At 40.3% G+C, this 24,441-nt stretch overlaps 1 protein-coding gene and 1 pseudogene across 2 annotated transcripts in view; one reads left to right on the top strand and one right to left on the bottom strand.

The window, feature by feature from the left end:
- LOC311602703 (claudin-34-like) overlaps positions 1-24,441 on the bottom strand; it is a 224,355-nt gene that overhangs the window by 4,714 nt on the left and 195,200 nt on the right. The window lies entirely within an intron of this gene.
- LOC311601283 (microfibrillar-associated protein 1-like) lies at positions 3,177-5,418 on the top strand (annotated as a pseudogene). Its single transcript has 2 exons — positions 3,177-3,260; positions 4,064-5,418. The product of its transcript is annotated as a microfibrillar-associated protein 1-like (transcript).

Below are 24,441 nucleotides of genomic sequence, written 5' to 3'. Positions count from 1 at the left end.
ATAGGCAACTTGAATGTATAGTGAACTGTCTCTGACACCAGGGCACTGCTGTTTCAGGCATGTTCTATCATGATATTGAGAAGTTCTCTTATTAGCTACTTTTCCATCACTGTGATAAAATCCCATGACCATTTTATAAAAAGAAGAAATAATTTGGGCTCATATTTCCAGACAGACAGTCCATATTGACAGGGAAAATGATATCAGGGAATCAAGATGGTAGGGAACCATGAATATAGGGGAACCATACTGGCAAGGCAATCATGATGGCATGGGAACCATAATTGGAAGGCAATCATGATGGCAAGTAACTATGATGGCAGAGGAACCATAATGGCAGGTAACTATTATGGCAGAGGAATCATAATGGCAAGGCAACCAGGATGACAAGGGAACAAGGAAAACATGGAAACCATGATGACAAGGGGAAATGAGAGGGAGGGTAGAATTGGAGGATACAAGGGATGTGATAACCATTGAGATGTAACAAGAAGAAATTAATAAAAAATTTGAAAGAAAGAAAAAGTCTCTATGTAGCCCTGGCTGGTCTTGAACCCATCATAGAATCCAAGCTGGCCTCAAACTTACATAGATCCCCCTGTTTCTTCCTCTTACATGCTGTGGTTAGCAGTGTGCTCCCTCACACCCAGATGCACTTTGTTTTTTTAATATAATTTCAATCTTTCTTGATAATTTCATACACAAGATATCACTTAAGCACCTCTACTTCTCCCTCTAACTCTCCCTGCAAATTCATGCTCTCTTCTTTATTGTTGTTTTACACACACACACACACACACACACACACACACACTGAGAGAGAGAGAGAGAGAGAGAGAGAGAGAGAGAGAGAGAGAGAGAGAGGCAGACAGACAGGCAGACAGGCAGACAGACACAGAGATAGTCACAGAGACAGAGAGAGACAGAGACAGAGACACAGAAACAGAGAAAGACAGAAGTTACATATAACTAATTACTGAGATTTTCATTGGGAGATATGGTTGAGATTGCCTTGGCTGCACTGGAACTCAAGGTGAAATCAAGGAAGGCCTTGGTGTACTTAGTTCTGACCCTGACTCCCAAGTACTGCTACTAAAAGTGTGGCCCACCATGCCCAATGTTATGATAATGCTGAAAAGTACATTGATTCCTCTAAGAATCCTTAAATAGTATGTAAAATAATGAAGAACTGAACATGGCACTAGGAGTGGAGCTCAGTAGAGCATGGTTCCCTAGCACATATGAGGCCCTGGGTTCCATTTCCAGTAATACAAACAGGGGTGTTCCAGGGCCTGGGTGTGGTGGTGGTGCAGGGGCATGCAGATCTCTATCAGTCTCACACAGACTTCATAACAGACATGCAGAGCTACATAATGAGCGTCTGACACAAAGCAAACACAAATCTACAACAAAAAGATAAATCCACAGTCAGAGCCATAGATTATTTTTGAGACAGGGTTTTGTTCTACATCACAACTGGCCTGGAACTCATGGCAATCCTCCTACCTCAGTTTTTTTGAGCGCAAGGCATAGATTTTAGTGCTTTCTTTCCATACTGGGTGGGACAGACAGGCATGAAATTGCAAGACTATTATAGAAATGTAAAACACCATTGATCACAGGGATCTTGATGTGGCTGGCTTTTATAGAAGATCCTCCCCGGTGCAACAATGCCCCATATTGTTGCAGGACACAGTTTTTGTCCTTAAAAATCTCACCCTGAGAAAGGCTCAGTGCTACACTAGGGTCTTTTTCATTCCATGTGGTTACGTGCTGGCTAATGAGGACTTTCTATTGGTTTCAATCCATCTCTGGGCAGTCTTCTCGGCTGAGTACCCCACAAGCCCAGTAAATGGGCAAATGCTTTCTTCTCATGTGTACAAGGACTGCTTACCATGATTGAACATATTCTGGTCACAGGGTAAGTATTTATTTGGTTTTTTTTTCTTTTTTCACGGTATAATTTCTCCATGTAGACTTGGCTCTCATGGACTCGCTTTGTAGAGCATGCTGGCCTGGAACTCACATAGATCCATCTGCCTCTGCATCCCAAGTGCTTCGGTTAAAGTCCTGTGCCACAACATCCATCTTATTTGGTTTTTCAAGACACGGCTTCTCTATATAGCCCCAGCTGTCCTACAGTGCACTCTGTAGATCAGATCTATCTGCATTGCCATGTCTGGGCTGTATTTTTTCTGTTTTGCTCTATGTGCCTTTGAGACAAGTATTTATCAGTCTGATCTTCCTAGTCAGACTCTCCAGCAGTACAGCCATCCAGCAAATCAGGAAGCCAGCAACAGAAACCTCAGCAGCAAGACCAACTAGCAGCAGCCTCCCTCACCCCCATTCTCTCTTGGTGCCCTCCAACGTATATGCTTTCCAAATTTGGCAGAACTAAAGTCTCTGCAGATGGCAATGATTAGGGCCCTGCTAGTGCAGGAGGCAAATCATTCACCTGCTAGGAAGCAGCCTCTTATCCCACTCATGAGATTAGAGCAAAAATATTCACATTAGAAAGGTCTGGTGGTTCCCACCTTTGATCCCAGCACTCCAGAGGCTGAGATAGGAAGAACTCTGCGAATTTCAGACCAGCATGGTCTACAAAGTGAGTCCTTGATTTCCAGGGATATATGATGAAATCCTTTCTGGAAAAAAAACCACAACAAACACCATTCACACAACAGAACTAGGTTTAAAAGAAATTAGAACTCTTAACCCTTTAGTTCAAAAACTGGCTTTTCTCTAACATTAGTAAACTTGGTACAATAAGAATAATTATGAGAACAAACAAGAATTATATTTACAAGGCCCACTCCATAAGTATTTGACAACCTCAGAGAAAGTTCTCCGTTAACTATCCTATCCTTGTAAGTCCAAAGATTTTACCTGTAGTCCCAACACCACAACTGACATGACAGCATTGGATCAAAGTGCCACATCAGCCCTTGTCCTTCAGAGATGTGAGTCCAGTTCTTTCACAGCATGCCACAAAATGTTTAAGGAGTACAGTGCCAGGACTGTCAGAATGCTCTTTCCCACTGAAGGCTACCTAGACAAGAGCAGGTAAAAGTGTGATTCTTGTCAGAGCAGAGACCCCACACTTCTTATTGGGGGATATCCAGGACAATGACAACCTTTCCTCCATCAGCCTCCTGCCATCACAGGAGCTTCCCATGATGGCAGCACCTCATCTCCAGTCTCGGTCACCCATTCATGTTGCAGGTAAAGGCTTCCCTGCGATGGCCTCCTTTGCAAACTTGGTAAACTTAGTAAGCTCTTTTTTTTTTGTTTTTTTCCTCCTTTATTAATTTATTCTTGTTACATCTCAATGGTTATCCCATCTTTTGTATCCTCCCATTCTTCCCTCCCTCCCAATTTCCCCTTATTCCCCTCCCCTATGACTGTTCCTGAGGGGGATTACCTCCCCCTCTATATGATCATAGGGTATCAAGTCTCTTCTTGGTAACCTGCTGTCCTTCCTCTGATTGCCACCAGGTCTCCCCGTCCAGGGGACATGGTCAAAGGTGAGGCTCTTAAGGCAGGAAAATGGCCAGACCTCTCCTTAGGAAGGACCAGCAGCTAGTCCCCTTCCACAAACCACTGTCACTGTCACAACGTTGATCTCCAGCCCTTCAGTAGGACAGATCACAGATGATGCAAGATTGAGGTGAAAAGTCTGATCAGCAGTAACAACCAATCTCTGACCAAGAAATCTCTCCAACTACTAAGCTTTCTGTAAAAACCCTACAATCTCCAAGTTGGGGAACTTACCAATCTCTGAACAGGAAATCCCATCATTGCCTGAGCTCACCAAGGTCAGGACATGAAATTTCATTAATCCTCACCCTGGAAATTATTACCCTAGGAAGCACCACCAACTAATAACACATAGAAAAGGTCTGTGTCTGCCCAGGTTCCTCCTGTCTTCTCCTGGACCAGGACTCCTGGATTTGTCCCTACTCTCTTGGATTCATTCCTCCAATAAATCTCTTACTGCCTGGAGAAGCGCAGTCATGTTGTATGGATGTAGGTGAGAAGCAGTGTTCTATTCCTCCAATATTAGCCATTGGGATTCAGCCAAATTTTGGGAGCCTCCACAGCCATAACCAAGTCCTTCTCACGAGCACTCATGAAGCAGTCGCCCATTCAGTCTACAGATGGGGCTGTCCCAGTTAGCAATGACCAAGGTGAGATTTCAATGGAAAAAGTGAAGGTAAAAAGTTATGTGTCTGGAAAGAGACCAGATTATACCCCCACAGAGTCCTTAGATGAAGAGGATGATGGCTTTCAATTCATTAAGAATGCTGAGGAACAAGAAGCAAAGCCTAGGCAAAATGGGGAGGACTCACCCAGTGATCCCAGACACATGCACTTACAGAACCACAGTAGTGAAGCTGTGGAAGAGGGAATGGCTTGACACAAGAAAATAGAGGACAGTGAAGTAGTAGGAGAAAGTGACTCCGAAGTAGAAGGAGATGCTTGGTGCATGGACTGATAAAATAGCCGTGAAGAAGAGGAAGAAATTGACAATGAGGAGGGAGAGTGGTGCCATGGCATGATGCTTCAGTGAGCTACAGTGAGGAAAAATGATGAGGTGGAATTCATGGAAATGATAGATGAAGGATGTTCTGGGGAAAAGTCAGAGTCACCGTCAGAGTATGAGGAGTACATGCGTAGCGAAGAAGAAATGGATCTTCAACTGACACCTGTCTTCATTCACAAGGAGGACACAGTGATTGTTCAAGAACTAGAAGCTGAAGCATTGAAACAGAAGAACTGTAACAGTAAGCAAAATGCATGGCTGGGGAGCTGTGCAAGTACACAAGAATGATTGTAGAGGAAGAGACCAAGAAAGAGCTACAGGAGAGCAATAGGCCCCCAGCAGCCCTGCACTCACTCAGTACCGATGATGAAAACAACAGGGAGGACTTAGAGGCATAGACAGTCTGAGGGCTCAAAAGAATCAAGAGGGACAGAGAAGACTGAGAAGCTCTCACAAAGGCGAAAGCTTGTATAGAGTGCATATGAAACCTCAGTTAGGAAGAAAGGCAGGCTGAACTTCAGATAAAAGCAGAGTCATTAACAACTTAGCTGTTAAAGGCAAATACAAGTTTTTACAACAGTATTATCACCGAGGTGCCTTGTTCATGGATGAGGATGAAGAATTGTACAGGAGAGATTTTGATGCACCTACTCTGGACCATTTCAACAAAAGCATTCTTCCAAAGGTCATGTACATCAAGAATTTGCACACTCTGGCCGCACAAAGTACACCCACCTTCTGGATCAAGATAACACTTCCTTTGACTCTGCATGGGGACAAGGGAGTGTCCTGACACAAAGTTCTTTAAGCAGAAGGCAGCTGGGGTATGTGAGGTATGTGAGCCACCATCTGACAAGAAGAGGAAAACTACCTAGGCTTCAACTACTTATTCCAACTATAGGTTACAAGGGGATCTGGTCCTCAATTTTCTTTACCCATTATTTACATGGTTCTTATAGAGCGCCTTTTGGAGTTGATGCCATAACTTGTATTTAAAACTAGAGTTCAGACCATTGCCCTGACTGGTCAGCTATTCTAACCAATTTCAATCTAAATTACAGGCTGTGACCATGATCTGTCAGTTCTTCAGCAATCAAATAACATTCTATCAATATGAACCTGGTGTTTGAAAGGTCAGTATCTGGCTGTTTCTGAACTATACCTGCTAGTCCTCCAAAAGTACTGAGTTCAATTTCCAGCAACCACATGTTGGCTCAGAACAATCTATGATGACATCTGGTTCCCAACTTCTGGCCTGCTGGATCATATGTAGCACAAAATACTGTATACATTATAAATGAATCTTTTTTAAATTGCCTGTGGAAGTATTTGGAACTCAAGATCCACTGTTTTGAGGGAAGACAAAGATCTTCCAAAGGACAGAATACTCATCAGTTTTTAATACTTAAGAATGGCTAGTCAGAGAAGACCCGAACATTGTGATTTGATTGTAGAAATTGAGGAACCTGGGAAAAGCAGGTTCTTTGTATGCTGAAAAAAGAGAGCAAATGGAAAGGAGGTTGGAGATAACAGCATCCTTTGCAGGAATTGTCTTGGCTTTGTTCTTTCCTTGATCTAATCCAATCTTGAAATATTTAGGAAATTAGCTATTTCAATTTAACAAATTAGCAAACTAGTTTATGTTCACACAAGGAGAAATAATAAGCTTTGTGTTGGATGTTTACCTATTTAAAAATATTTATTTATTTATTTATTCATTCCTATGTTGAGAGAGAGGTGTGGAGGGAGAAAAAATATTACATTGTAAACACTAGGAAAGAATCAAACCATGCTTCCTGGTCATTGTAAATAATTATGAAGTTACTTGTTGAGGCTTCCTCTTTTTGAGAAGCTTAAATATAGATAGCTTTATTCCATGCCCACAAGCCACATCATCTGAGCTCATTGTTGATGAAAAATATATCTGTATACAAGGTCAGGTTACCCATAAACTATATTTAATGTAACATGAGAGACTGTGTGGCAACATTGTTCCAGGAAATTGCCCAACCATAATCCGAGATGCATCCAACAGCCAGGCAGACTTTCAAGGTCAGCCAAAGCTATTTTTTTACCAAATAACTTGAGTCGAGGCTGAGTACCCGCTTATACTATCTGCCCCCGTGTATGAAATCATTGCAAGTTTCATCTTCAAATATGCAATACAACTTCCCGTCAGAGATGCAGTTCAGATCAAGAACTGACCACTTTCCCTAGCTGAAAAAATAAAGTGTTCATTTTAAGCATTTTAGCTTCTCCCTTGAGCCAAACATTTTATCTCCATTTAATTTGATGATGGCTATCAGTTTGCTGTATGTTATGTTTAGGTAAGGGACTTGTATCCCTGATTTCTTCAAGACTTTTACCATGAAGGGGTGTTAGAATGTTGTTGTTTCATAAGGAAATCCCAAATGATCTACTTTTAGCAAAAAAAGACTAGGGAGCCGGATTCTGGGGTGAAAACCTGCTAGCTCAGAGAGGCAGAGAAAGCACCCAGCTGACCTTACTACTCAGTTCATATTACAATAGAAAAGGCCCCAAATCCTCACTAGCTCAGCTAACAGCCCAGGAGTAAAAGGCCAAAACACCCAAGGCCAAAGTCTTGAAGCTCAAAGCTCAAAAATCCAAAGGCCAAGGAGCTCAAGAGCTCAAAAGATATCACCAGCTGTGCACTCAGGCTAGTGAATTCAACAAGCTCACTCTCATCTCTTTATGAACTATAAGGGTTAGACTAGACATCTCTACTTCCAATCTGCATGTAAATATTAGCTTCATAGAAAAGTGAAGGCAGTTGTTCTTATTCTTATTTTCATTACAAACCTACTGAATGCTTATGATTAGTGTATCTAAGGGTTCTGTTGTTCTTGTTGCTTTGGCAGGCCAGATGTCTTATCATTCACACTGCCTTCAACCTGGCTGTGTAGCTAAGGATGACTTGAATCCTCCTGCCTCTACCTCTTGAGCGCTAGGATTAATGATTTTGTATTTGTACGTGCATGCCATGTGTGAAGATGTCAGCAGAGGTCAGAAGAGGGTGTTAGGTCCTATGGTGCTAGACTGCTCGCAGTTGTGAACTGCATGATGTGGGTGCTGAGAAGAGAACCCAAGTTCCTCTGTAGTGCCTGTACTGTGTGCTGTGGCACTTACACGTTTGCATGTTCTCCTTCATTATGACAATTACAGCCACACAAAATAAATTAATAAAAATGTTGTCTGGCTTTTAGAAACTGTCTTCAAAATAATGTGTTGTTTCACAGGGAGTACAGTACTCTCCATTCATAGGTCAGTGCAGTATGTTGAATTGACTAGCTTGAGTATACAGCTGGTGAATAGCCAGAGAAAGACTAAAATTCCACTCCCCTCCACATTTTTTCTCTTTCCAAATATCCCACACCCAATTTCTTCTCTCATCATTATCAGAAATACATGGTTTTGTGGAGTAGTGTTATTTATAATCAGTATCATATCCCCCTTATCCTGCCATCCTCATGAAGATTCCAGGAAAAAGGAGAGTGGTCTTGTCCACCAGGGTAGTTAAAAACACCCCCAGATGGTATTTCAGCTTGAGGCCTGGGAGCAATCATCAGATGGTGACAAAGATCCACCCAAGAGTCTCACATAATGTAAAATGAGACAATTAAACCTAAGGAACCCATCTGACAGCTCTTGGTGATGGAGAGTCCGAAAACCTTACCTTCTTAGAAGGAGGCTCAGAGCACTGGGTGTAAAGCTCTATGTCCCTGACTTTAATTCTTCATAACTTCAAAAATAGGAAAATCTCTTTCATTTTGGACCAGGCTGGCCTCTCATGTAATGTGATGTCCCTTGAAACAACCAGGAAGAGGTGAGAGAAGATTAAGAATTTTGCACCCTTACACATTTCCAGTCCTGGCAAGCAAGACACCACTATAAACATGACACCTCACCCCAAGCCAAACTCTGAAGTGCCAGAGCATTCATCCCCAGCAGCAGCATTCTGGTCCTTCACACTCAGATCTAAGAGCCACTGGCAGTGACTTTTTGCTGACTTCCCAGAGAACAAGTTAATCCAGTTCCTGACAGTGGGAAAAGAAGTCATGGCTGAGGGAAGGCACCAGAGACAGCTATGCCTAAATAGGGTAAACTCCCACTGGCCTGTGCTGCTGAGGGAAAGTTTGGAATCAAGAAGTTAGAGAGCCCCTAGCCTGGGCTCAATCCTGGTTTCATGTGGTCCCGACTCTCAGTCCACAAGGTAGGCTTTCTGCTGGAATTCCTGAGTGCAGAGTCAAAATTCACCTTTGTAATCAGCAGTTTTAAGATTGGGTTGGGCCATGTCTAAAGTGTGGAGTGTTTTCTTATTACAAAGTGAGCACTTGTGTCTTTGTTCATATTGGGCAAGATTTTAAAAATAGATTTAATATCCTTAGTTGTGTGTCCATATGAATGTGTGTTGTGTGTGTGATACCAGCCAAAGCTACACTGAAGCCTTGTCTAAATCTGCAACAACATAGCCCAACTTGACTCATGTACCGTTACTTACAGTAATTTTCTAACATCTGTCGGAAGTGGCCATGTAGCAGAGTAAATGGAATTAACTTACATGTTAGTAGATTGAGGGATGATGGTAGATGATGGCAAAATTGCCCACTGTTTCATTGTAATCTTATGAAATTCTTACTACCATGTGGAGGAATTGGCTATGTTTTAAAAGTAGAAGCAAGCACATGGTCAAAAGTAGGAAAATGGAGCTGGGCGGGTGGCACATGCCTTTAATTCAAGTACTCTTGAGGCAGAGACAGGCAGATCATTGTCAGTTTGAGGCCAGCCTCGTCTTCATATCTAGTCCAGAACACCGAAGGATACACAGAGAAACCCTGTCCCGAAAAGAAAAGAAAAAAAAAAAAAAAAGGAAAATGAGCTGGGAATGGTGGAGCATGTCTTCAATATCAGCACCCAGGGAGGCAGATACAAGGCGTGCTCAGTGAGTTTGAGACCATCTTGGCCTATAGGACTTTGCTCCTAAGAACGGCAGAAAACATCATTTCTCATTAATTGTTGCAATTTACAATTGTTCTACAAAAGGTGCAGATCCTCCTTTCTTTCTATTGCATTTTAAACGTTATCTGAATTTTAGAAGGCTCCTCATGAAACCCGAAAGCCATAAGGTAGAGAGTGACAAACACAGCCACACATAATGACTTTTTAAATTGATGATATGTTAACTAATTAATATATTGTTTTCCAATAGTTTTTATTATTCAGGTTTGCTGGAATGCTTCCACACCACAGTGGGTATTGCCCCTCAAATCCTAACAGAAGGGGATGTGCTTTCCTTATGAAACACAGGTGATTGCATCCAGGTCTCCACATATGGAGGTTGAAGATATTGGAGTTATAGAATTTCATATTCCAATCACTGTGACACCACATTTGCAAATCATAATACTCATTTTCAGCTTTCCCTCAGGGACCCCAGGGATGAACGATGGAGACTAGGTGTCGTTGGAAGGCTCTGTATTAATCGCTATGCCAATTACCCTGTTGCAGACCTTCATGTCTCTCAACATCTTGTCCCTGCCTCCCAATCGGTCCTGACCTATGTTAACATTCTTAAACAGGAAGACCAAAACCAGAAGACCTTCAAACAACTATTTCCTGGCTACAGTACATTCCACATGCTGCTAATCTCTTTCCCTTCGCCATGCACTCCAACTCTTCTTTTTCTGTGCTTCTCCTTCCCGACCATTATTAGCTGTCTTTGCAATTAATACCTACCTTTATAAACCCCAAGGATATCTGTCCATTCTAAAGTCACAGGACATCCCTCTCTTTGATCTGTCCTCTCCCCTCTGCCATTTAGGGCCCTCCTCAGAAGCCCATCCTCCCTGATCTCACAATATCAAAGTCACAAGGCCAATGTGTGTTAGCCTCAGTGCCATTGTTTGGTGTAGGGAGACCACTGGTTCCTGCCTTACTCCTCCTTTCAAGGTTTCTGGACACCTGTAATGATTGTTCCCCAGGTTTATCTCTATGAGCCTGAAGAACTTGCCTTACAGCCAGGAGGAAGTTGGAAGAAGAGAGAGATTTTCATTTCTCCTCCTCATTAGACTAGGCTTGGAAGCTTCACTGGGTACTGTTGGAACTGCAGGAGCAGCACTCACTCAAACCCACCATCTGGCCAGTTATTTCCAGGATGAACTGGATGAGGGGATGGCTTCGACCACAGACAGTATTGAATCCCTTCAACTACAGATTACCTCCCTGGCTGGAGTCGCCCTCCAGAAATCAGAGAGCCCTGGACTTATTGACTGCTGAACAGGGAGAACCTGCATGCTATCGTGGGAAACGTTGTTTTTATGTCAACAAATTTGAGTTGATAGAACAAGATGTACAAGTACTTAAGGATCTGTGTGGGGACCTACAGGCACAATACTCTCCTTACTCCCCCCAAGCCCTGGTATTCAAATCCCTTTGTAAACTGGCTGCTCCACTTCTTTGGCCCTGTAGTAGGCATTGGAACCCTGATTTCCCTTATACTCTGCCTTATACAGTTTTTAAACAACAGATTAATATTGCTAAAGTTACTGCCAGCTGTGTCCTGGTGCAATACCAGAGAATTCCCAACCTAAAAACACAATAGTAACACATTTTCCCTTTGTTCTTAAAAAAGAGTAGCAGCTGTGGGCCCTTGTCTGAAGGCAGGTGAGACACTCCCTCCAAGTAAGCTTCTTGCTCTGACTTAGGTAAGTAGAACCCATGCTGACAACAACCAACCAGACCCTAATGTGTTAAAGAGATAATTCCTTGCAGAACCTAACCTGCACAAAAGGTGTCAAAAGCTGGCTCTTTGAAGAAAAACATATCATGGTACTCTGGAGAAAATCCCCTTAGAAGTGTCCTGGGAATGTCTCTTGCTATTCAAATACCCTAAGTTAAAAAACGCAGGGACTGGAAGGTTTAGCAGCTCACCAACCATGCCTCCCATAAAGCTCTGTTCTTGTACTTTTTTCAACCTCAGTGAATAAAAATCTAGGTATTTGACTCTTTTGTCTTTATTTTAATAAACTGGAGTCTGGCCTTTCACAAGCCAGAGGCTCCCTTCCCCCCTCTAAAAGGGAAACAGATTTCCTTGGTCCCAATGCAGCTGAGCAGAGATGGCCTGCACTTCCTACCTGCCCAGATGTCTTCCTCACAACCAGTTCTCAAAATGGAGCCTTCTTCAACTAGCCTCCAGAAGGCTGAAGAAAGCTTTGGGCCCGATTCTCAGCACAACCTCCCGGAGAAAGGAGCCCACACAGGTTGTATTTCAATTTATTAAATATTCTCTAAATTAAATCACATTTTAAAATATATAATAAACATCAATGGCAGAACAGTACATACCTTCACTCTCACAGAGAAGTAATAATAACAAACCTTTGACCTTACATGGCATTTTTCCCCTGGCCTTGGCCACAGCACTACCTAAATGAAGGGGAGAGCTGGTCTAAGATCAGGAGTTTAACTTGAGCCACCAGTCTCACTAACCATCTCATTCCATTTAGTTTCTTAGGTCTTTCACTCAGTCCCTGACTATTAGCTCACACAGTCACCTCCCTCAGGAGAAAGACTCAGAAGATATTGTTGACATAGGTTGGTTGCTTTAGCAAAGAAGATACTGTGTTATTTCATCTTTTAATATATGTTGAGTAGTGGAAGAAAATAGAAACTAGAATCAAAAGACCATGGTCTCTAATTCTTTCTCCAACAGTATTTTTTAGAATGTGACCTTCAACAGATCCTGCTGAGTAAACACAGCCTCTATTTGTAAGGAAATATTATAAAGTGTTCTCTGCCAGAAGAGCTTGCTGTGTCCTGCCACAGTGCTTAATTTGTCTATTGTTTATAGAAATTTTGTGGTAGAATTTCTTGGGAATGCCAATATAACATCATATTATCTCCAAATATGAATAGTATGTATTCTTCCATCTCTATTTTTATCCTTTTTATTTTTGTTTCTTGCCTTATTGCTCTAGCGTGCACTTTGAGATCAGTGACTTGATGCAAAACTTACCCTGCCTAAAAGTTGAGCACGGATACAGAGAAAACAGAGTTTCAGGGAATGTCCAAACAATGTCTGGACCAACCAATGGCTTACCCCACGGAAGAGAGCTAATTCCTGACACTATTAACAATCCTCTGCTATGCTTGCAAAGAGAAGCCTATCAGAGTTGTCTCTGACATGCTCCACCCAGCAGCAGTTCAAAACAGATGATGAGACTCAGAGCTGAATATTGGGCAAAGCACAGGAAGTCTAGAGGAAAAATGGCTAGAAGGATAAAAAGGCTCAGAGGTAACAAGAGCTCCATAATAATACAAATAGAGCCAACTAACCAGGGCCCAGAGTGATCTGTGGAGTCTAAAGCAACAACCAAGTACCATGCATGGACTGGCCTTATGTCCTCTTCATAGTTGTACCCAATGGGAAAATCAGGCTCCATGTGGGTCTACTAGTAAAGGGTGGGTGGCTTTCTCTGTCATAGACTCTGTTGTCTGCCTTTTCATCACTTTCCCTTTATGGGACTGCCTTGCCAGGCCACAGGGAAAGAGGACATCCTCAATCCTGATGGAACTTGATGAGCTGGTCAGTGTGTAGGGAGTCTCCCCTTTTCTGAGGAATAATGGAAAGGGGATGGATGAGTGAAAGTGGGACTGGGAGAAGACAGTGGGGACAATGCTGGGATGAAAAATGAATAAATACCTAAAGAAACTAATTAATAAAAAGGAATGGGGATAGTGGACATCCCTGTTTCAGTTTTGAGTCTACTGTGATTGCTTTAGTTTATTCTCAATTTAAAATGATATTGTTTGTGAGTTTTCTGTATATATATATATATATATTATGTTTATTATGTTGGTTTACATTTCCTCTACTTGTATATTCTCTAAGACTTCTATGATAAATGCATATTGTGTTTTGTCAGAGGCCATTTCTGCTTCTATTTATTTGACCATGTAATTTTTGCCTTTAAATCCATCTTTGTAGTTTTTTAGATTAATAGACTTACATTGGTTGAACTATCTGCCTGTCAGGGATAAAGGGAACTTGGTCATGGCATTGATGTACATATGAATGTATGTATGTATGTATGTATGTATGTATGTATGTATGTATTGTTTGTCAGTACTTTATTCACTATTTATTTAGTATTTCCCAACTACTCTCATGAATGTGATTGACTTATTAGGGGTCATATTATTAATGAAAAATGACTATGTTTCTCCCAACAGCTAAAACATTCCAGTGCTTTCTTATCTACAAGAAGGATTTTTGTAAAGGTCACTTTTATTTCCTCAGATGAAGGGATAAAATTAGAGCCATGTCCATGCTTTACTAATAAAATGGCTTGGCAGGGCACAGAACACTTCTATCTAAATACTCCTATGCGTAAACCTGGAAGGTTTTCACCTCCACACGATCTAATCTTCTGTGATAGTGGACCTTGATGATTTCTGCATTGAGTCTCTGTCTACTAATCTAAGCCTAGACTGTTTTCTGGTTCTGAGACTTACCTATGAATAAGCTCACACTTTCTTGTTCTTTCTGAAATCTGGCTGTCTGGTTCAACTCAGATGTTCTGGGTAAAAAATCTTCTCCAGGCTGAATTATTAAAACTGGATTCTCTTGGCTTTTCGTTGAATTGCTCTGCTTCAAAAAACAGGATATGAACTCCATTAACTGAATTGCACTGGCTGCATGAACTCAGCTGCACTCAACTGAAGTTCACTGAACTCAAATCTTCTATTGCGCCCTGAACTGCTCTTAAGAAGCCTTTCTTTCCTGTCTCATGAGAGTTAGGAATATCCTATCTCTGACTCATTCTGTCAAATCCTTCTCTGTTTTTTTGTCACAGACCTGTTCAGTTGGTGATAGGTCCTTGGAATCGGTAGTTCTCCAAACGTCAGTGGGCAGAGATAAGGTGGTTTACAAACAGAGACAAAACTCAGGATTGAGTCGGCATCTCAGTGTAGTTTGCAGCCAAGCAGTCTAAATTTTTATACATACATTTCAAAATCATAGGGGGTTGTGGTTACAATTTCCTACAGAGTAGATTCAAAGAAGTCAGTGGGCAATTAAACATACTCAGTACAGTTACAAAATGCAAATCTATTGTATTGTTGTATTTAGAATTACAACTTTAAATGGAACAATACAGGGTACAGAACACAGAGTCAAGACATCATCACTTCTAAGTTACTGGCTTGATATCAATATCTAATATCTGAGAGCCAATATCTGGAGATTTTGAAAAACCTTATGTCTTTGTAAGCCACAATATAACTTATTAACTACTGATTAATTCCTAGTCATATTTCTTTTAATAAGTGGAAGTGAAGAAGAAATACTCTGGACCTGGATAGCCCATAGCTGTAGTCCCAACTTAGTGTCATATTATAGTAACATGGTCACACTTGAAAAGTCCTAATCTGGGAGTTAAGTTAAGAAGAAATAATAGATTTCAGCACAATGAGGGAAAAGAAGAACTGCAATCAGTTTCTCCTGGCAGAAACATCAGCCCCTGTCCAGGAGGCACTCCCCTCTAGGGGGGTCATTGCTTCATGCCATGTGGTATTTGCCACACAGACACCACTGGAGGAACTGGAGGGATCATAAAAATTCATCACATTGTCTACCCTTCAATTAGACAACATTGCTTGGGATTAAATGTGTGTACTAAGAGCATGTCAGTACTCCAGCCAGAAAGATTACATGTGTGTCACAAGATGTGATCTTTTGTCAGAGCAACCATGTTGCTAGGATAAAATTTGTCTACAGAACTTCCTGACCACTTCTTCCCCTCTATGTTGAGATTGCATGCTGGCTCCAGTTTATTCAAGCTTCTTGTATCCTGTAACAGTCACTGTTAGTTTAAATGCACAACTGTTCTGTTGTATCTGAAAAACATTGTTTTATTGAACTTATCCAAAACCTCTGGCTATTATTGATTTTCCATCTCCTTTTCTGTGATGATCTCTGAACCTTGACATGTGCAGACATGGTGTACACATGTGTCTGTCTTGCACCTATTTTGATTATGAACATGCCATAGTCTCTTCTTTTCTGCACACGAAACATGTGAAACTCTACTTTTTCCAGCTAATGTAGGAAGCTTCTCTGATGAGGGTTGAGAGATACATGGCTCTATGGGTATAATAATAAGTGATTAGGAATTATTTTTATAATTTTTCAATGTAGTAGAATACTAGTATTAGGTTCTGCTCTAGGGCCTAGGACATATTTAGGTAGAATATCCTGGCCCCATTAACAGAGCCAGGAATGGGCTTCATTTCATTAAATGGGCCTTAGAACTGACTAGAAATACTTTTTTACTTCTATAACATTCATACAACCCTTGCACCAATTGAGAGATTTTGTTAGGCCAGTTGTTACTGTAGCCTACAGGATCCACAGCTGGTTAAATTTGATGATTACCTTTTTCACTCCAGTAGCATTCATATAATCTTCTAGTACAATTATATCTCTCCAATAAGGATGAAACTTGCAGATGAATGCCAGCTGTATTTATCTATGTTCTGGGACTCCAATATATGCTGTATTCAGCAATAAAATCTTAACATCAATTCCCAGGATGTCACCAAGTATATTGGCATTCATCTGTAACGTCAGTGCCAGATATGATGTTATATGGGGTCACTCATAAGCAGGTAGGCAGTGGAATTGTCTTGGTGATTCACCAGGAGCTCTGGGGTAGTCTCCATACAGTGTCAGTGCCAGAAAAGGTGGTGGATGGGTGACTGATGTGCAGGCCATTCTTGACTTAGCTTTTTTACCTTCCAAGTTCTACCAAGTCATTGAGCCATGAGCATTCAACCAATTTTCATCCCAAACATCCCACAGTCTCTATAGACAAAACTCAGGAGCACTCATATTGATATGGTCCATCAAAGCAACAACACTTGCTACCAGTTTCCTTTGTTTTGCTATGATAAAACACTGTCACCAAAAGCAACTCAGAGATAAAAGAGTTTATTTGGTTTACATCTTTAGGTCACAGATCATCTCTGAGAGAGTTCAGTGTAGGAACACAAAGTAAAAGACATGAAGAACAGTGCTTGCTTTGTCCTTTCTGACTTAGTATCAATCTCATTCTAATCTTGTCTAATATAGCCCACAACAACTTGGCTATGGATGGTATCACCCACAGTGGGATAAACTATCATGCACTGATTACTACTCAAAGCACCTCCTCACAGATATGCCCACCAACCAATCAGATAAAGACATTGACAAAATTAAATCAGAGAAAGAAATGAACAAATCTGTTCAAAATATAAAAATGGTTTTAGAAATAATAAAGAAAACATAATAAGAGGCAATTGGAGATGGAAAACCTAGGGAAGAGAATACACTCACCACCTGCAGCACCAATAGCCACAGAACAAAGGAGATGAAGGCAGAATCTCTAGTGTAGATAACATGGTGATGTAATCTATACATCAAAGAAAGAGTAAAAACTAAAAATCTACTGAACAAAAACATCCAAGAAATATGGGACACTATGAAAGACGAAGTCTAGAATAGGAATAGAAGGAAAAGATTCCTAGCTCCAAGCCCCAGAAAATATTTTCAAAAAACCATAGATGAAAACATAACCAACCTAAAGAAAGAGATACCTATAAACATATAAAAAGCTTCCAGAACTCCAAATAGATTGGACTAGAAAATTGAACCCTCACATTACATAAAAAACAAAATGCTAAATGTACAGAATGAAGAAAGAATGTTAAAACCAGAAAGAGGAAATGACCAAGTCACATAGGAAGGCAATCCTATCAGAATTAAACCTTCATTCTACACAATGCATATAAGAGCCAAAATGGCCTGGAAAGGTGTCATGCAGACTTTAAGAGAAAACAGATGTTAACCCCGACTACTATATCCAACAAAACTTTCAATCGCCATAGGTGGAGGAAGCAAGATATTCCATGACAAAATCAAGTATATGCAGCGCTAGCAAAGATAATGTAAAATACTCCAACCTAAGGAGAAAACCAGAGAAAATCAGTAGCCCTACACCCACAAATCTGAAAAAAAGAAAAACACACAGACACAACACACACACACACACACACACACACACACACACACACACACACACACTCCCACCACCATCATCAAAATAACAGAAACTAAACCACTGGTCATTAATATCTCCCAAAATCAAAGGCCTCAAATCCCCAATAAAAAGATACTGGTTTACCATAATGAATGTGAAAACAAGACCCATCATTCTGTTGCACAAAAGAAACACATTTCAGCAATAAATATATATAGCACCTCAGATGAAAGGGTTTGAAAATGCTGCTCTAGGCAAATGGACTCAAGAAGCAAGCTGGAAAATCTGTTCTACTATCTAGCAAAATAGACTTTCAACCACATCTAACCAAAGAGATCAGAAAGGAAAAATACACCAAGATGACATCATCATTCTGAACATCTCTGCCACAAATGCAGAAAAACACACATTCATATAAGAAACATTACTAAAGCTAAATCACTCATTGAACCACAAACAAAAATTGTGGGAGAATTCAACACCCCACTCTCACTAATGGACAAATCACTGAAACAGAAATTAGATTGAGAAACAATGAAACTAATAGGTGTCATGAATCACATGGACCTAACAGATATCCACAGAACATTTCACCAAAACAAAAAAGAATATATCCTCTTCTCAGCATTCCAGGGAATCTTCTCCAAAATTGACCATATACTTGGTCACAAGGCAAACCTCAACATATACAAGAAGATTGAAATAACCCCTTACATCTTATCAGACCACCATGGATTAAATCTAGAACTCAGCAACATCAGAAACAACAGAAAGCCTACAAACTTATGGAAACTGAACAGCTCCCTACACAATAAAAACTGCATCACGGACAAAATAAGAAAGAAATTAACGTCTTTCTAGATTTCAATGAAAATGAAGGCAAAATATACCCAAACATATGGGACAAAATTACAACCGTTCAAAGTGAAATTTTATACCACTAAACACCTTATTAATGAAATTAGGAAAATCCCATGCTAGCAACTTAACAGCACAGTTGAAAGTGCTAGAAAAAAATAAGATAATAAAAGCACGCACCCGAAAGAGAAGTAGATGACTCCCAACCAAAAAAAAAACAAAAAAAAAAAAACACAGAGCCAGATGGTTTTAGCACAGAATTCTACCAGACTTTAAAGAAGAGCTAATACCCAAGAATTCCATAATATGGAAACAGAAGAAAATTACCTACTAATTCTATGAAGACACACAAAAACTTGACAAAGAAAAGGAATTAGGCCAGGGATACAGGGGTGGTTCAGCATATGAAGGAGAAAAATATATGATCATCACACTAGATGCAGAAAAAGCCTTTGACAAAGTACAACACCACTTCATGATAAAAGCCTTGGACAGATCAGGGATACAAGGCCCATGTCTAAAAATAATAAAGGCTATTTACAGCAAGATGATAGGTAGCATCAAATTGAAGGAAGAGATCTCAATGCAATTCCAATAAAATGAGGGACAAGGCTGCCTGCTTTACCATGTCTCTTCAATATAGTACTTGAAATTCTAACTAAAGAAATAAGACAGTAAAGGAGATCAAGGAGATACAAATGGGAAAGGGAGACGTTAAATAGAGCTATTTGCAGATATGATAGTATACATAAGTGATACCCAAAATTCCTTCAGTGAACTAAACCTGATAAACACCTTCAGCAAAGTGCCTGTATACAAGATTAATTTTAAAAGATCAGTAGCTTCCTTCTCATGGATGGAGTAGAAGGCCATGTAGCTTAGTTTTACAACAAAACTTAGTTGTTTAGGGGTTAAGATGTTTTTAGGTCTAGATAGGTGTTTTTAATTGATAATGACAATATGTGGTAGACATTGATTTACATTCAGAAATGTAGATGCACCAATGTAGGAAAGATGTCTTCTTCAAGGCTGTCAAATACAAATAGCCAAAAGACTAAGAATTTATATAATTTATATAATTCCTGATTATTTCATGGTTCTTCTTGCTATAGGCAATCTATTATATATATGTGCAATAATATATATGTATAAAAAGATCAGTTGCCCTTTTGTAAACAAATGACAAATGAGAAAGAAATTAGGGAAACTACATCCTCCACAAATTACAAACAATATAAAGTATGTTATCATAACTGTAACCAAATAAGTCAAAGATCTGCATGGCAAGAACTACAAGTCTCTGAATAAAGAAACTGAAGAAGATATCAGAAGATGGAAAGACCTCTCATGCTCATGGATTGGTACTGTTATCAGTAAAAATGACCATCTTACAAAAATCAATCTACAGATTCAAATCAATTCCCTGGTCATGGTGAGTGATATCTTTGATGTGTTCTTATTTTCATTTTGTGTTATTTTATCGAGTATTTTTTCATCAATGTTCATAAGAAAAATGGTTCTGAAATACTCTTTCTTTGTTAGGTCTTTGTGAGGATTAGGTATCAATGTGACTGTGGCCTCATAGAATAAATTTGGTAATGTTCCATCCATTTCTATCTTTTGGAGTAGCTTGAAGAGTATCAGTATTAACACATCCTTGATGGTCTGGTAGAATTCTTCACTGAAACCATCTAGCCCTGGGCTTTTTTATGTTTGGGAGATTGTCAATGATTACTTCTATTTATATAGGGGAAAGGGGACTATTTAGCTTGTTTACCTTCTTTTTTTCACTTAATTTTGGCCCGTGAAATTGTTCAAAACAATTGTCCATTTCCCTTAGATTTTCAAAATTTGTGGCATATATGCCTTCAAAGTAGGATCTTTCATTTCCTTTTATTTCTTCAGTGTCTGTTGTTATGTCTCCCTTTTCATTTCTGATTGTGTTAATTTGAGTATGTCTCTCTGCCTTTTAGGTAGTTTGGTTATCGGTTTGTCTATCTTGTTGATTTTTCTCAAGGAACCAGCTCTTGGTTTTGTTGATACTTTGGACTGTTCTCTTTATTTCTAACTTATTAATTTCCATCAAATTTCTAGCACAACTCTCTGCAGACCTTGAAAGATCAATTTTCCACTTTATTTGAGGAAACAAGAATCCCAGAATAGCTGAAACAGTTCTGTACAATAAAATATCTTCCAGATGAAATTCCATCCCAGATTTCAAGTTGTACTATAGAGCAACAGTAATAAAAAATGCATGGAATTGGCATAGAAACAGACAGGTCGATCAATGAAATTGAATTGAAGGCACAGAAATAAACCCACATACCTATGGACACTTGGTTTTTGACCATGAAGTCCAAATCATACAAGGTAAAATAAAAGACAACATCTTCAGCAAATGTTGATGGTCCAACTGAACATCTACACAAGAAAATTGGAATTAGATAGCTATTTATGACCCCACACAAAACTCAAGTCCAAGTGGATCAAAGACCTCAGCCAAAAATCAGAAACACTAAGTGAGGAACCAGCCTTGCACTCCTTGGCACAGGAGACAACTTCCTCAACAGAACACAAACATGTCAGTCTCTAAGATTAAAAATTAGTAAATGGGACTTCATGAACCTGAACAGCTTCTGTAAGAAAAAAGGATATTGTCAATAGAAGATAAGAGCACCCTAGGGTTGGAAAAAATCTTCTGGAAATCTACATCTGACAAACGAATAATATCCAAAACATATAATGAACTCCAGAAATCAAACACCAACAAACCACATAATCCAATGTTAAAAATGAGGTACACAGTGAAACAGAGGAATCAACTATACTACAAATCCTGGGCCCAAAGAAGTAAAGTAACAAGGAAGGCCCAAGGGAGGCCCTCCTTGAATCTCACTCAGATCAGGAAATAGATAGGTTTTGGATGAAGAAGTAGAGAGGGAACTATATAAGAGATGGTGTAGGGAGGGAAATGAGGGCTGGAAGCAGATGTGGGGAGAGTGGGGAGGGGAAGTTTGAGGGTCTGGAGTGAAAAGGGAAACTGAAGGCATGGGCATTACAGAGACAAGCTGAAGACCGGCAACTGGATTAGCTACAGGGAGAATATGGGGCTTTCTCCAACTGAGCCTATTAGCAGCAGGGGACTTGAGATGGAGGATGCCATCTTCTAGCCAGGAAGGACATACAGTGGTGGGAAGGGAACACCTGTCCACCTACAAAACCTTCTGACCAAATTTTACCCCACTTACAAGATGTGCAGAGATAAAGATAGAGACGGAGGGACTGAACAACCAATGCCTGGCCCAACCTGAATTCCACGACATGGGAGAGAACCAACCACTGACACCATTTAGGATACTCTGCTATGTTTATATACAGGAGCTTGATATAACTGTTCTCTGCGAAGCCCCTTACAGCAGCTGTTCAAATCTGATGCTGAGACTCACAGCCAAGCATTAGGAGAGCTTTAGGGATTAGTGTGGAAAAAAGTGAGAGGGAAGGGTAGGACCCATAGCGGACAACTATGTTGCAAGACCAGTAGAGTCAAGTAACAGAGACCCATGGAGGCTTTCAGAGACAGAAGCACCAACCAAAGAGAATGCATAGAGTAGATGTAGGCCCCCAACACATATGGTGCTACCTTCATGTGGGTCCCCTAATAAGTTGAGTGATTGTTGTGTATAACATAGATTTTGTTGCCTGCTTTCAATCACTTTGCCCTTACCAGGCTACCTTACCTGGCCTCAGTGGATAAGAGGGAGCTCAGTACTGATGCATTTTGATGTGCTTGGGTGGGTTTCTGGGGGCCTCCCCTTTTCTGAGGATGAGGAGAGAAAAGGGCAAGAGGTTTGGAGGGAAGGATTGGGAAGAGAGGAGAGAAGAAGCTAAGATCAGGATTTAAAGTGAATATATAAATTACAAATACATTTAAAAACCAAAAACAAATTGCTTATCTTTATTTTATATACATTGGGGTTTTGCCTGCATGTATGTCAGTATGGGGCTGTTAGATCCTCTGGAACTGAAATTATAGAGAGTTGTGAGCTGCTGTTTGGGTGCTGGGAATTGAACCTGGGTCCTCTGGAAAAGCATCCAGTGCTCTGAACTGCAGACCTCTCTTTCCAGCCCTAGCCTTTTTTCTTAAAATTGTATTTTTCTTTTTAAATTATGTATATGTGTGGGTACAGTGGGGTGACTGCCGGAGACTTCCATTCAAGATTGCATGTGCCAATAGAGCCAGAATTACAAGGAGTTGTAAGTGGCCCTGCTGTGTAATCAAACTCTAGTCTTCTCCAAGAGCAGAGTGTTCTTATTGTTCTCTGTATTTGTGGCTTTATCTAAAAACAAAATATGCATGCAAGCCATTTACTCATTTTCTTTGCTGGGCATTCTGATGTCAGAATTGGTGACTCTGAAGACCAGCTGAGCAGTTCTTTGATCATGGTCTTTTGGTTTTGGAGAAGCATTGTTAGCAATCTCATCATAGAAAATTTTGTTGCACATCAGCAGCATTCCTAGCTCCTTGACATTGCGGACCAGAAACTTCCAGAAGCTGCTAGGCAGCATGTGCTTGGTTTCCTATCGACCTGTGACCAATGTTGAGCATCATGATCTGGCCCTTGAATCTTCTCTGCACCCTGTTGTCCATATCTCTCGGTGCCCCCCGCCCCGTATCACTTGATATTGTCATATTAGTCTGACTGGAGCCTGATCAACATCTTGGTCCTCTTTTTGATGATTTTTGGCTTCGCTAGAGTCTAGGGGCAGCTATGATGCCACAAAAAAGATGGCAGGCACCTTGGAGCACCTCACATGTCAGGAAGAAACACGGAATATTCTTTTAACCCAAGCTCCACCTAGTCATTTCCCACTGAATTGCCAACACAAACTACAGGTAACTTTACAGGCTCTGTGTCACTCCTACTGGCTTACCCTACTTTTAACATAAAGACAAGTCTAACTAGTATTCACAATGCCCAGAGACCAGGATTTTATTCTTTCCTAGTGTCTACAATGTATAAATCTCTCTCTGTTTCTGTCTTTCTTTGTCTTTTTCTCTCTCAATAAATAAATAAACATTTGTTAAATAAGTAATCTTTCAACTCAAGGCTAATCATTTCTCCTTGTTTGAACATAAGCACATTTCCTGATTTGTAAAACTGAAATAGTTACTTTCCTAAAAAGTTCTGGATTGAATTACATGAAGGAAAGAACTTACCCAAACATGCTCCTGGGAATGATGCTTAGGTCTCCAAACTTTCCATCAGCTTTCCACAGTCAGCAATCCAAAGAAAGTATTTTTCCCAGACTCCTCAATTTCAACAACCAAATTAGAACATTCATGTCTTTTGTGAATGGCCATTCATAAGTGTTGGAAACTGAGGAACATTCTGTCCTATGAAAGACTCTTCAGGGAGTCCTTTTCTCCTACCATGTGGATATCACAGATTAAATTTGGGTCTTCAGGCTTGGAAGCAAGCACTTTTACCCTCTGACCATCTGACTGGTCCCAGAATCCATGTAAAAATCTAGGCACTGTGGCATGCACCTTTAACTGAAGTGATGGTGGAGACTTGGGTAGAGACAGGAAGATCTCTGAAGTTTTTATCAGCTCATCTAGCCAAATCAGTGAGCCTCCAGTTCATTGAGGCACCTTTTGTTAAAAACATATGGTGGAGCACGATTAGGTAAAGACATCTGATGTTATCATCTAGCCTCCAAACCAATTTACACACACACACACACACACACACACACACACACACACACACACACACACACACACACACAACACACACCCTTAAAAGTTAAACAGAAAGTCTTAGAGTCAAGAGTGAATCCTGACCATTCCACCTCAATCTGAAGTGTCATCGGTTCAAAGGGCATATTCCTCTACTGCTCCATACTTTTCATACTAACTACATGAGAATAAACTGGATCTTC

This window comes from Acomys minous, assembly GCF_964271855.1.
Source record: "Acomys minous genome assembly, chromosome: 7".
NCBI classification, from domain to species: Eukaryota; Metazoa; Chordata; class Mammalia; order Rodentia; family Muridae; genus Acomys; species Acomys minous.
Note: the sequence above shows the minus strand (reverse complement) of the source record. Positions and strands in the feature narration are given on the sequence as shown.